This window comes from Balaenoptera physalus (assembly GCF_965194825.1).
Source record: "Balaenoptera physalus genome assembly, chromosome: 8".
NCBI classification, from domain to species: Eukaryota; Metazoa; Chordata; class Mammalia; order Artiodactyla; family Balaenopteridae; genus Balaenoptera; species Balaenoptera physalus.
The window spans coordinates 54684029-54699669 of record NC_138887.1 but is presented as its reverse complement, the minus strand read 5'-3'; the positions used below and the strand labels follow the sequence as shown (position 1 = coordinate 54699669).

Genomic DNA, 15641 nt, shown 5'->3' with positions numbered 1-15641 from the left:
GAAAAGCATCTATGTCACCTATGTCTAAGGTTTTCAGATTTGTTGTCATAGAATTGTCTGCAGACATACTTTATTATTTTATTACTATTTTAATCACACCTCTAGTTATGTCTCATATCTCATTCCCATTCTTGCATATTTTGCCCCTTTCTAGTCCCTTAATCAGGCTTCTTTTTCTTGCTCTTCAAATCTCACTTGACTTTCAGTATAGTTCAGTAGTTGAAGAAAATGTGATCTCTGAAGTCTAAATAGCTATAATTATATGCTATTATAAAACATTTGTCACTGTGAATAATAAGAAATTCTATTGTTACCTTGAGTCTTCAAATATAGCTCAATCAGAAGGTCTACTCCCATTCAGTGATCAAAGCTCAGTCCCCCGTTGAGGGCCTATCAGGGGAAGAGAGGAGAGGTGGGGCACAAACTGTATTTAGTAAGCAGGTGAGGGCAACTGTTTGTTGGCAGCGATCAGGAGTAGAAGGAAGCAAAGAGGACAGGAAAATTCTTGTTTGACTGGCATTGTTATGAGCTGGCGTGGTGATCCCTGAGGCCTGCAGACATAAAGCTGACTCAGAGTATTTCTTAGGTTCTTCAGAAACCTCCATCTCTAGGGAAGATGTTGGTTGATTACTACTTCTGTATTCACTGAGACTCCTTCAGGGTCTGGGCCTCTTCAGTATCTCTCCCTTGAGATCACATTCACCCTTCAGAGAGGAGCCTGCAGAAACTGAGATGATCTCATGCAGGTTCCTTCTCACGCACGGCCCGTATATGGTGTGGGTCAGATAGCTCAGGTGTCTTTACTTTGAGAACTTCTAAGCACAAGAGTTAGTCCCTCATGGCTAGTCACTCATTTGTGACCTTTATACTTAACAGCCGAAGTCAGACACTAGGCTCCGATATCTCCCCCAGTCTGCCATGGACTGAACTAGATTCTCAGTGTTCTCTTAAAGCCCTCTCTTTAGATCTGAAGTGAAGAACAAAAGAATCCCCACCTTCTGCCTTTATAGTGTGAATTCACAGAACAGCTATTTCTAAATAATTCCTTTACTAAATTATAACAACGGTTCAGTCTCAGAAAAATGAACGAACTTAAGCAATTTTAAGCAGAAAAACGATTAACTCACTTAACTGGTGCCTACCAATCTGGGCAAGGCAGCAGAGGAGGCTCCAAGTGGGCCTGGAGGACTGACTCCCAACCACTGCAGAGAGGACCCATCAGGCCTTGGCCACTCCTGCCACAATCAGGAAACTCCACCCGATGCTATGTACCAGTTTCTACTGCAGTTCCTGAGGAGGCAATGGTGAGCAAATCAGACAGTAAATTCCTGCAACCATGAAATCTTACTTTCGGGGGGAAAGTGGGGATGGGAGACAGGGAGCAAGAGAGGTAAATGTGTAAAATATACATTATGTTAGATGCTAATGATTGCTATGGAGACAGATAAAACAGAGGCAGTTTGCAATTTCAAGTAGGTTTTCACAGTTGAAACATTGTTACTTTTCTTACAAGATTGACACATACAAACATATCTGAACATTTTTTGAATAATCCTTGATATTTTCTGCACGTATTACCTCTTGGGATAATGCCCCAAGTCTCTCAGCCAGTCTCTCTGCCAGTAAATGGGGAGTGAGAATTCGAACTCAGGACTGGCTGTCTCCAAAGCACATGCTCTTTCCACTACCCACTAGTTTTTATAGTAAAATGTAAACGAGTTTTAGATTTGCCACATCTCAGTTCTTTTATTAATGTGCATATAATTAAGAATTGATATTTAGAGAAATCACTGAATCTAAGTAGATTAAAGCAAATGCCTTTGGGTCTTTCTAGTCATAAGGCCATTCCTGGAAAGTTCTGAACACCTGTCTTAATGCCTAGTTATTGCTCAATCTGAAAACATGGGGCCTTGAGTTGGACCTTGGAAGATGGTAACCAAGATGGCTGCAGAGTTGGTGAGGTGTGTTTGGTGTTATCTGTACATTCTCCCAGAACTGCTCTAGTCCTTCCAGTTTATATATTGAAATGCTCAGGAGTAATCACCATTCTTAACAGACTGGATCTTGTCCAGGCCCAGATTCTTGGGCTTCTCTGAATCTCATATAATGGCCCCAGAATCAAATCCTATTAACTGCTAAGGACCACCCAGGAGTAGCCCTTAAACTGGATGTAGACATGTCGAATTTCCCAGAGCTTCTTCAAGCTAAAGTGGGTCACCCAGACCACACAGAGGCAGGACAGGAGATCTAGTGGAGTTTTGGTTTGGACTCCACTTCCAAAGAATGTGTGATGTCTTCTCCAGCACCGAGGAAACAGGCCAGAAAGGCTAGAGCCTATTCACTCATGGAAACAGCTTGGATGCAGTATATCATCCTACCACTTGGCTTCAGTAATGTGCATGAGTATCCACTGTCCTCATCTGAGGATCACAGCTTATGAATCCTAAATTGCGAATTTTCCCAAGAATGTTGTGAAAGCCATCTCTCCAATCTAGCCTAACCAATAGATTAAAGAAAGATTTCACTTTGTTTTCTCTCAATTGTCTTTGTCTGATTCTTGGTAAATTCAGATTATTTTCATCAGTATTTTTCTAGAAAATTATTAACTAGGTAATTATATGTGCATTACAATTTTTAGATGACAGGTGTTATATATGTGGAAGAGTCACATCGTTTGTCATTCAGTTTATTTCTGCCCATGAGTTCTGGGAACAACACAATCAGAAATATCTACAACATGAAGATTATATCAGAGTGAATTCTGTGAACTGACAGTAGTAAATTGGGATTTGCTTTACTTTTTTTAAAGCCTGATTGTGCTGGTACAGTAGTTGAACTTACACCTAGTTGTATGTCTTTGTTTTATATGAGCAAAAGTAGAAAGTGATAAATGAGCATATTGAACCATTCTCTAGCTGAGAATTTTTGACCTTCTGAGTATCTATTACCACTGCCATGTTCTAAGCCTTTCTACTAAATCGCTTGAGCAATCCCAAATTGATATTGTTATTTAGAAGAAATTTTTCTTGTGTAAAGAGATATTAGTATGGTTACACTACAAGTCACCATATAATCTGATCTAAGCATAGAAATGCCTCTGAAAACCCAGGATGCTGCTTTTCCTTTAACCATCCATCAACCCGATGACTGAGAGTGTAAGACAGTTTTATTTATGATATTCCACTTTCCCCCGAAACCAAGAACAAGAGGTCTCATCAGTTTATAAAATTTCATCTAAGATAGATAAATAGATCTGCAAGTGATAGTTCTATAGAGAAAAGAGAAAATTCTGCTAATTTGTCTATTTCTTGAATAAGAGGGGTGGGGGGCTAACCCAAGAGTCATTTGTCAACCACCATGTGGAATCACTTATGCCAGACCGGGCCATCAATTAAATTGGAAAGCACTGCACTGCACTTTCTAGATTGTAGAAAAAATGCTTATACAAATGAAAAAGAGGGAGCAGCAAAACTGTACCTGGTTGATCCAATCCCCCAAGTTCCTCCAGTTCTATTACCATAGATTGTCTTTCATCACCTCCTGGATTTTCACTACAACTGCACTGCAATACCAGCATCCAGTTACATATCCACACCACTGGTTAGCAGACACCCTAAGAAATCTCTCCAGTTTAGTCATTTATGTGTCAGTGAGCAGGGAGCCCCACTTCCCTCATTGCCAGAAAACTTACTTCTGCAGGACTGGAGTGATGGCCAGACATTTACAAGCCATTTTCTTTGGCTGACAATTTAGTTTTTAAACCCTTAATGGAGCATCTGCAACTACTGTTTTATTGACATAATTTCAAATGCAGTTGTGTTTCCAGTAATCTATGACAGTTTTAAAAGTTTGAAGAGACCAGGAGCTGGAGACAACAGTAGAGCAGATGTGTTTCACTGGGATTTGTTAACATCTTACTAAACTACGTTATAGAGACATTTCAGGAGGCAGGCATCAGCTCAAGCAACAACTCATCTTTAAACACACATACTTCGATGTCAAGTGATAAAATGAGAACACACAAGCCACCAAACACCCAGCCCAGTATGCAACTATCATAGATATATATAAGGTGAATGAGTAAAACACAGTCTCGTAAGTGCCACGGCACAGTCATGTTATTAATTTTAAAGAAAATACACCTATTCATTAAGAAATGAAACAACAACTGAGCACCTATTATATGCAAGACACGGCCTTAGGTTCATGGGATCCATCAGTGACTAAGTTACATGAGTTCAAGGAGCTTCTGTTCTGTGGGGGGGGGGGGGGGAGGGGGTGGCAAAATCAGACTGAAACAAAAATAACAAATAAGTAAATTACAAATCTTCCCAGGAGGTGATAAGTGCAATGAAAAGATGAACAAGTGGAACATGGTAAGGGAGCTCCAAAGTACAGGGATTGGGGAGGGGTGTCAGGTCACAGAATCTTAGTCAGTATACTGTCTGACAAAGTGATATTTGAACGAACACTTAAAGGATGTGAGGGGATTAGGAATTATTTTTAAATAATAAATTATCAATTAAATATGAAAGTATAAAAAATTAATATGATAAATTGCACAACAATCTGATAAACAGAGCTGAAAACTAAAGTAAGTTGTCAGAGAGCAAGAATGATGGTAAAAACAAACTTTCCTCAATTCTCACTGTGCTCCTCCCAACTGTTTCTTTTCCATAACTCCCTTCTTCCTCATTTCCTGCTTCGCTCTTCTTTTCTTTCCCTGACAAATTCACATGCTTTTTCTCCCTTTATAGGTGTATTTTTAAAATTACATGAATAACTAGAAGTGCTTCCAAGAATACATTATTATTTTCCCAGGAAACCAACACACCCACTCACCTTGTTCTTGCTAGAAACACCTTTTTTTCTTTACTCAGGTTGTGACCATCAGAATTATAGTAAGCTCTATGTCTCATTTAATGATTTTAACTTTGTTCCTAAAAACTTGCCGTAAAGTGAAAGGTCGTAAATTGAAAGCAAAATTCATTAATTTTAAAGGGAAAGTACGAGGTATATTATTCCAATCCAAAATACTCAAAAAAATTCTATAGACTGGAATATATATATCAAGTGAACAATGAAAACAAGTTTACATAAATAAATAGTATGAATAAATACAAACAATAGTTTGAAAATAAAACTCTGAACATAAATTGTAATGAAGTTTATTTTACTCACCAAGGAAGGAAGAGACTGAATAAGGGATGGCAGTCGCAGTTGGTGCTTATCTTCAGACAGGAATTTGAAAATTGGATCTGCTGGATATATTAGTTTCCTAGGGCTGCCATAACAAATGATCACAAGTTGGGTGGCTTGGAACAACAGAAATTTATTCTCTCATAGTTCTGAAAGCCAAAGGTCCAAAATCAAGTCCAAAAGCCTTGGCAAGCCTTCTGGAGTCTCCGAGGGAGAATCTGTTCCATGCCTCTCAGCTTCTGGAGATTGCAGGCAATCCTTGGCATTCCTTGGTGTGTAGATGCATCATTTTAATCTCAGCCTCTGTCTTCACATGGTGTTCTCCCTCTGTGTCTCTGTGTCCAAATTTCTGTGCTTATGAAGACATCAGTTGTTTGATGAGCACTCACCCTCCATTAAGATCTTATCATGACTTGATTACATCTACAAAGACCCTATTTCCAAATAAGCTCCTATTCACAGGTACCAGAGTTCAAGATTTGACCTTATCTTTTTGGGGGACACAATTCAACCCACTGGAAAAGAATTTCTTTAAGACTGTGACGAAATAAAGGCTAAACCTGAGAGCAGTGGAACATGTGGAAACATGGAAACATGTACAAAAGAGACTACAGATTCAGAAGATGCAACATCTGTCTTCTCACCTGGCATACTAACACAGAGCAAGAATGTTTTGTTTCATCCAAACATGATGCTCAATTTGAATTTGTTGCAAATGATATTCTTATTAGAAATTACTGTGTTAGGTAATTGGCAATTGTGACTTTTCCTGGAAATATGTTGTTGATTTAGTATATAGTTTTCAGTACATTTTGGGATGAAACAGTTATTTCAAAAAAGTGTTATTTTGAGAAAAGTGAGCTGTTATGGTGAAACTGGTCAATTGAACAGTCATAATGTGAAGTAAATCTATATCTTTAGACTCAAGAGCAACTCAACTGTAATCTAGATTCATCGTTTGTTTTCATGATAATGTACTAAAAGCCGTATTTCCAATGTATGCTACTGAGTAGGCCCTGAAAATTCTTAAATATCCCTATAGTGTATAATTTCTGCATAAAAATGGAGGAAGAGAAAAAAGGTTGTTGCCATGTGGATGTTGCAGGTTCATTTTCTGATTAAGTAATTTGAACACCATTATTGGTTGAATTATGTTATGTTCCCTCAAAATATATGTTGAGGTCCTAACTCCTAGTACCTCAGAATGTTATTTGGAAATAGGGTCTTTGCAGATGTGCTCAAATTAAGGTGAAGTCATTAGGGCCCTAATCCAATATGAATGGTGTCCTCATAAAAGAAATGTGCACAGAGTCAGACACTATGTGAAGAGGTTTTACGAACCTTTATCTTCACATAGATAAAGGCATAACACCATGCATGTACAGATGAAGGCTGAGATCAGGGTGAGGCATCTATAAGCCAAGGAACACCAAAGATTGCCAGAAAACCACCAGAATCTAGGAGAGAGGTGTGGAAAAGATTGTCTCTTACAGCCAATCCTGTCAATACCTTGACCTTGGATTTATAGCCTCCAGATCTCTGTGAGACAATAAATTTCTATTGTTTAAGACACCTAGTATGTGGTACCTTGATACGGTAGCCCTAGAAAACGAATACATCTCTTAGTGTCAGAAAATTTTATGCCTCTTGGTGTGAAGGGGGCTAAAATTGATATGACATAAAAATTTAAAGTTATTTATTATATGCCATGGACCTTCAAGTTTGGTCTTGAACAATGGAAACCTCAAATACTGAATGCCAGGGGTCTATCCTATACTGGAGCTTCCCAGTACAACCGCGTTCCTACCTCTCTGGGAGAGTATGGTTTAATTATTGCTCCAATGAGAGATGAAACTCAGGTTCCTATAACAAGGGTGGTCAGTGGATGAAGCTGCATCTCTTCTCTTTCACTTTGGGTGACTTAACTCCAAAGAGGAGTCTGAGATGGCACTGAAATGTAACATATATGTAGCAGTAACTCCTCACTACCAGCATAACCTCCACGTTTTTATTCCTTCCTTTGTGAGAGATGATAGCGGAAGGCAAGTACCCAGCTAAAAATATATTTCTCAGCCTCACTTGCTCAAACGATGCTCAGTAAGACACAAGCACATCTCATAAGCAAGATGCAATAAACAGTTGGATGAGACCTCTGGAAAAGTTTATTAAGCTGACAAGTGCCCCTTCTTTTCTTCTTCCTCAAAAACTGGTTGCAAGGTGTTGAGGTCCAGCAGTCATTTGGGGACCATGAGTGGAAGGCTAAGAAATTCATCCCAGAATCCCTGACACTCTTGTGCTATTGAACAGCTATCAGTATTGAACAGCTATCAGTAACTGCCTATCTCTATACTTTTTATTGGTTGACAAATATACAACCATAGATATTTAAATCACACAAGTCAGCAGCCTGTCACTGGTAGCCAAATGCAATTCTTAACTGATATTAAAATCTATTCTTGCAGTAGACACTCCCTTGGTTTCCAAGTTTCCAGTTAGCTTGATCTGAACTTGTCACACTTTACAATGCAGATGAATACACTAACATTCTTCATTTTTGTCACTGAAATAAACATTTGACCATGAGAACATTACTGCACATTTCAAGGAAAATAATTCTAATGAAACCATAATAAATATTTTTACTCTGAGGATTATTCTTGTTTTATCAGGTGACTACTTCAGAGATAAAGAAAATTCCCCCTCAAAAAAACCTTTAAATTACTTAATTTTTTTTTTTTAATTAATCAGAACAAGTAATCATTTTTCAAAGCCACAAAATGGGTAAGACCTAACTATCTGGTGTGAGTTTCACAGAGTTTTCCATTTTGTGGGCAGCCAAAAAGAGATGAAGGTGGCAATGGTTATTCACTGATTCACTGAGACCTCTACAAATAGCTTCACTAGCAGTGGAGTGGAAATTAAAAAAGGAAGAATGTGAGGGATTCTTTGGGGATATTAACTACCTTTTTGGAACCCAAGTAATGTCTAGAGCATAATTCTAAGAGTACTGGTAGGTGTAACATGGAAAACACTTTAAAAAATATACCACAGAACCACTTACCTGGGGACCTACCAGGTAAGTTTGTTTTATTCATGTCTTATGGATAAGAGATAAATGGAAGCCATTCTTTGCTTTTAATAATTCCTCTTTCCTTTCTCCATTCAAAGAAAAAGTTTAAAAAATAGAGGAAAAAGAAGGCGATCATCTGAATTCCTTAAAAATTGAGGTTACAGCATTGCCTAAGATTAAGCTTATGTAATCTTCAATATTATAAAGTTAAAAGTATGTGGTCAAAATATTTTTGTTTTTGTTTTTTTAAAGAAAGTGAGGTTTTAAGAGATTTCCCCATGCTTTCCTAGTTAAAAGAGCTTATTAAAAACCTATGCTTTTTTCTGCAGTTTCCCCCTTAAAATTGTATTATTTCGCTTAAGAAGTCTTAGCTCAATTCAATTACTTGGCATTGTTTCTTTGAAGGTGTCATCGTCCATGTGAAAAAAACAAGTTGCCCATGTTGACCAAGTACCTGAGATGCTTCAGATGGTTTGCTTTTTCTTCTTGGCTACAACATCTAGGCTCAGCAAAACTGTCTTAGTCAAGGGCACAAGTAAAAATATTTTTAATTGATCACCATTCCAGAAAAGTCAGCCAATAAAGCCTTTTTAGGATAGCTCTTCCCGGGCTGATAAGTCACTCATTGACAATCTTAAGCAACGGCAGACTTCACTTAAAAAATACACTGTAGTTCTTAGCCAAAGGAACAAAAGTCACAAGTGGTTCTAGCATTCTCATCTTTCTTTCCTCCTAGTTGAAGATTTTCACTTTAGGACTTCTGATTCTGCTACTATTGTAAGTGCTTCTTCTTCCCTTCCAATCACCATTCTCTCATCTTTTTATTTTCATAGCCATTATCCTTCCAAATCCTGTTTCTGAATGACATCATTCTTGAGTTCTTTGACACTTACCTAGATACTTAAGTGTAATATCTCAAACGTGTTTTGCATCTTGGAGTATGATGAGATTTCATGTTCATTATCTTATTTCTGAGGAGGCAGGTCAGGCAGGGAGAATCATAAATACAAGTTCTGACACTGAGGATCAGACAGCTACTTATAACTCAGCCAGTATCACATATATGCTAAGTGACAGAGCCAAGACTAGCATCCAGTCTTCAACCCCCTCGTCCAGTTCTTCATGCACTCTGCTGTGCTTCTACACTCACTTTTGAAATGGGTACTTTTGCCCCATCAACTAGGAAGGTGACTGAAGTGACTCATGGGAGACAGAATTCTCTCCCAGTCAGACATGTCTCCAAATTGAATTATTAACATTGCTGAAGGTTTAAGAAGTTACTAAGGTACAGAAAAATGTTATTTTGAAATAAACAATTTATATTATGTTACTCTCGACAATTAGGTCATTTACCAAAACTATAATATTCAATGCCATTCATGCAAATCTAACACAAAGCCATTCTTAAAAGCTGAACAAATGGCAAATGTTTCCAGAGGTATCCCTGGCCTGAATTATGTGGTTACCTTAGGGAATTTTATGAATCCAGGTACAGGATGTCATAACAATGTCTGCTTGGGTCAGAGAGCTTCTGCTCCTAGATTTACAGGACATTTGGCTTGTATTCTTTGTTCCTCTATCTCATGAGTTATTTCTAAGGAGACCTATATTGCCACAGTCTTGAAAAATGGTCTTCAGGGTTAGGGAAGGATGAAGATTGGTGGCAAAAATCCAGTTTTTCTCCTCTGTTCTTCCAATCCCTACTTAATTTTAGCTCTGTCTGTAGCCATGAGAATCAGCCTAGCATAAACACAAAAATAAGGTTGAGTAAGCACACCCAGAGCCTAAATAAATTAAACCAAACTTTGTAGGTGAGGGTATAAGTAGCTGGAAGCTTAAAAATCATGTATACCTGTATTTTCTCTTGATTATTTTTCTGTTTTTTCTTAGCCATCTTTGTTGGAGAGATATTCTGAGTTTATTTATTAGAGAAAAAAATGTTAAAACTTCTCTCACATTAGGAAGTAATTTGCTGGGACTTCCTTGGCGGTCCAATGGGACTTCTAATGCAGGGGGTGGGGGGTTCAATCTCTGATTGGGGAACTAAGATCCCACGTACTGTGTGGTGTGGCCAAATAAATAAATGCCATTAAAAAAAAAAAAAAAACGGTTAAGACGGTAATTTAAAAAAAAAGAAGTAATTTGCTAAGTCAATGATCCATTCAATAAGTACCCACTGAGAGCTTATTTTGAGAGACACTGTGGTAAGTACTGGGGATAGAATATGAACCAGACAAGTATGGTCTTGCCTTGATGAAGCTTACCGTCGATGGAAGTGTACAAAAGTAAAAATAAAAATTAAACATAATAAGGGCTGCAACAGTGAGAATATAGAATTCTATGAGAAAATTTAGAACAAAACATTCCTGTGGGCATAGCTAAGATTAAATACAATCCACTGTATATCTGGTTTAACTCAATTCAAACTTCCTCCTACTCTTAAGAAATTATATAGAAATAAATATAAATAAGGGTGATATTATTATAAGGATAACCTTGAGCTTACTATAACAGAGAAAAATGTAGATCATTCTTAAATTTGAATCCATTAATAATTTTTGTATTCTATTAATTGCAATGTAGTGTCTTCTAATACTATGTGACATCCTCTTTCTAAATATGAAGAGATTATTTTGAACATTAGAGTAAAATAAAAAGACATGCTCTTTTATGCTAATAATTTTTTTGTCACAGTAGGACTCCATCTTCCTTGACTTGTGTCTTGAAGTGGCTGCACTTATGGGTGTAAGTCCATGTGAAAATAAAGTCACCAAAATCCATTAATATGGTAGGAGATGGGCAGCTACAGCTAATGTTCATCTATACTTTTAATGAAGAAATTATAAATTATTTATTACTTTTAATAAAGAAATTATATTATTCTACAAGATGGTCAGTGCTTTAGTGTGGTCATACAAATATATCACATTTTCAAATTGCTCACCCAAATTCACTGCTAAGAACGTTTGCCTGATAACCTGATACTGATTTTAATAAAAAAATAATAATGAACTGGAGCACATTACAAATTACTTTTCTTAACTCAGCAAATTTACATAGCGTTTCTACGAGAAATAACCAAGAAACCTTGGCAAGATTCTATACTGATTTTACAATGTCATTCCAGGGAAAGAACTTGCTGTAGTAGAACCCCTAAATCTACACTGCCAAAATCTTAGCTCTGAGTTGATGATTTGAAAAACAATACCACCACCACCCAAACTGAATGAACATGAACATCTATTTCTGTTTATGAATATGTACTGCTATCATATTGTTTAGGAAATATTTTCCACAAGAACTTTATTCCTATCATCAGGACAGCATAACTAGCACATGTGATAATAGATGCTCCAAGATTAGCCAGCTGTAATTTGAACGTTTATCATAACTTGAAATACCTTTAAATTTTGATAGTAAGGATCCAGTCTATTGAATTTTAGTCTTGAGTCAGGCCAGAGCTATTTTGGTACTAATTTAATAAAGAAATACCTTGTTGAAGGTTTACTTCTTCCTTGTCTTTTTAACAGTATACACATCCACTTGATCAATGATGCAAGTCTAACTACAGGAGATCCATGGAACTGACAGGAATCATGGTACTCCAATCCATAGAATCTGAGTAAATGTTTGCCAAACTCAGATTTACATCAGTCTAAAATAAATACCTTCTAGTTTCTCTATCTAGTCGTGTTTCCTAAAGGGCTACCAAGTCTGACAGCTGCTATAGCTATAGCTATAGGCAATCCTATTTTAGAGCTGATAGTACAAAAAAAAAACCCAAAAAACAAAAAACCACTGCACACACACACACACACACTTTTTTTTTAATGTTCACATTTCCCAAGAGAGTAGTTGTCAGCTATCCAGGGAATGTGTCTATGTGGGCCAAACCACAGAGAAATATTCTTATCTAGTGTATATTTATTTTACTATTTGCCATATTATAAATATAATCCAAATTTCCCTTTCTTCATGAAATGTTAATACATGTTTTCTAATCTGAAGCTGGAAATCTGTGTCATACCAGTGCTCTTAAAAGAATAGCAAAATAAAAAATTTCATATTATATCCAGATATTTTTACTTAATACATTTAAAAAATCTACATTTATATAAGTAGCCTCAAATAATAATTAAATTATGCATAATATTAAAAAATAGAAAAGTGGCCTTAGTCTTTAAATACATTTCAAAAAGAAAGAAAATATTCTTATTCATGCATTAAGTAATATACTTTCTGTGAATGTTTTCATTGAGTATATGGTATATAGTACATGCTTGAAAAAGATTTTTGAATTTATTGAAAGAACAAATTAAGTATCTAATTGTATACATATATCTAATCACATTAGCATGTTAACTGTGGTATTCTAAACATTCATATATCCAGTCCAATATAAAACCCTTTTTCACTAATTCACTTAAAAACTGCACTTTCAAAACAATAAAAAAGAATCATACTTATTTTTTAAAGTTTCTTGCTGTCTTCTCTTTTAAAAAAATAACAGTTTCTAATTAAAATTTGACTTTTTAATAATTTGTAGCTTAAGGAATTTGAGCACACATATTTGCTTTCCTTTCCTGTGGCATCCCACTTAAAATGATAGTAGAACAATAACAACAAAAACAACAACAACAATAAAGAATACACTCATAACAGTGAAAGAAATAGAAGGAGAATTTAACAAGAACAACAAAAAGTAGATGAGGAGAACTAATTTTCTGGCAGTTGGGCAGCCTAGATACTCTAACATAACTTGCCCTGAAAATAACTAAAAATGCTGGATACAATGTACACAGCATCAGTTGAATTTGTGGGTATGCTATAAAGAGGTAAGGATTATTTAGGCAGAAACTTGGTTTTACCTTGAAGATATTTGTCAAACCCAGGTAATCTTGAGCTATAGTTTTCAAAATTTCACAAATCATGGGAAACATGAAGTAAACCCTAGAGCCAAGCCAATATGGAACTCTTACAGATGATTTTTCTACATAAGCTAGAGAGGACATGGTGCCATATTCTTGATTTGAATATAAGTGAATGTTATCTCCTACAATCTCTTACTTTCCCACCCTCACCCTACCCTTCCAACTTCCACCACCACCTACACCTTTTCTGCTAATGATAAAAAGAAAAACTTCCTGAAGTGAAATTTGGTGCTGGCAGAGGAAAAAAAATTAACTCACTTAAGAATTCATAAATGCAAATACTTTGTCAGTGAATTTTACAAATCAATGCTATACTAGCTGGAATACCTAAAGAATTTTAGGTCATGAGCTTATTTTGAAGTGGTCTAAGATCAGTAGTAAGTACAGGCACTGGCAGAAACAACTTCTTTTCTGAGGGACACCAGTCTTAAACCAAGGCCTTAAGGAAATACAGGCTAAACTTCAAAGAAACATGAACTCATACTCAAAAATCACCAAACATGTAGGAAATCAAGCACCATGAAGGAAAGCCAGCAGAATTAACAAATAGCAGAATCAGACAAAAATAGGAACAAAGAACAAGGGCAACAATGAGAAAATAATAATGAACATAGCAGACATTAATCCTACTACATCAATAATCACTTTGAATGCCTAAATGCACCAATCAAAAAATAAGACGTTGGGTTTCCCTAGTGGCACAGTGGTTAAGAATCTGCCTGCCAGTGCAGGGGACACAGGTTCGAACCCTGATCCGCGAAGATCCCACGTGCCACGGAGCAACTAAGCCCATGAGCCGCAACTACTGAGCCTGCGCTCCAGAGCCCGCGAGCCACAGCTCCTGAAGCCTGGGTGCCTGGAGCCCGTGCTCTGCAACAAGAGAAGCCACTGCAATGAGAAGCCCGCCCACCTCAACGAAGAGCAGCCCCTGCTCACCACAACTAGAAAAAGCCCGCGCACAGCAACAAAGACCTAACGCAGCCAAAAATAAATAAATAAGATAAATAATAATAAAATTCTTTTAAAAAGTATACGTTAAAAAAAAAAAGATAGACGTTGTCAGAGTGGATCTAAAAACAAGATCCAATTATATGCTGTCTACAAGAAAACCACTTTTAATATAAACACAAATATAGATTAAAAGTAAATAGATGGAGAAAAGTATACCACACTAACACTAATCAAAAGAAAGCAAGAGTAGCTATATTAATTTCAGACAGAGCAGAACTCAGCAACATCATCAATCAGTTGGATATAATTAACATCTAAAGATTACTTCATCCAACAACAAAATACACATTCTTCTCAAGTTCATATGGAACATTCACCAAGATAGATGATATTCTGGGCCATAAAATACACCTTAACAAATTTAAAAGGATAGAAATCATTCAATGTCTGCTCTTAGACCACAATGGGATTAAACTAGAAATCAATGATGGAAAGACATTTGGGAAAGATACTGTATTTGAGAAAAGCCCAAAATACACGGAGATGACACAACACACTTCTAAATAACACGTGGTTAAAGAAGAAATCTCAAGAGAAATTTTAAAATATTTTAAACAAAATGAAAATTAAAATCCAACTTATCAAAATGTGTTGGGATGCAGAAAAAGTAGTGCTTGGGGGAATATTTATAGCATCAAATAAATATATTAGAAAAGAAGAAAGATTTAAAAATCAATCACGTAAGTTTCCAATTCAGGAGACTAGAAAAAAAAAAAGAGCAAATTAAATCCAAAGTAAGCAGAAGACAAGAAACAATAAGAATTAGAGCACAAATCAATAAAATTGAAAATAAGAAATCAACAGAGAATATCAATGAAACCAAAATTTATTTCTTTAAAAAGATTAATAAAATTGATAAGCCTCTATCCAGACTAAAAGAGAGAGGACACATATTATTATTATCAAAAATGAAAGAGGGAACATCACTATGGATTGCATAGACATTAACAGGATAATAAAGGAATACTATGGACAACCCTATTCCCACATATTAGAAAACTTATATAAAATGGACCAATTCATTGAAAGACACAATTTGCCAAAATTCACACAGGGAGAAATAGACTATCTGAATAGATTTATATCTATTAAAGAAAATGAATCAATAATTAATAACCCTCAGAAACAGAAAGCACCTGGCCCAGATGGGTTCACTGGTAAATTCTACTAAACATTTAAGGAAGAAATTATACCAATTCTCTACTATCTCTTTCAGAGGATAAAAGCTAAGGAAATACGTGCTTCCTAACTCATTTTATGAGGCTAGCATTACCTTAATTTCAAAACAAGACAAAGACATCATAAGAAAAGAAAACTAAAGACCACTATTTCTCATGAACATAGATGCAAAAATCCTCAACAAAATATTAACTATTTGAATCTAACAATGCATAAAAAGAATTATACACCACAACCAAGTGGGATTTATC

General features: G+C 36.1%; 1 protein-coding gene across 3 annotated transcripts in view; it reads right to left on the bottom strand.

The window, feature by feature from the left end:
- Nucleotides 1-15641, bottom strand: part of CRPPA (CDP-L-ribitol pyrophosphorylase A) — a 400424-nt gene that overhangs the window by 28687 nt on the left and 356096 nt on the right. For 2 of the 3 annotated variants that reach the window (XM_082472757.1, XM_082472758.1), the window contains 2 exons: nt 1128-1290; nt 315-390 (listed from right to left, as the gene is read on the bottom strand). The gene's annotated coding sequence lies outside the window, so the exon portion shown is untranslated. Of the gene's footprint in view, nt 1-314; nt 391-1127; nt 1291-3691; nt 3866-5181; nt 5549-15641 lie in introns of all 3 variants that reach the window. The other variant, XM_082472756.1, reaches the window with a different exon arrangement.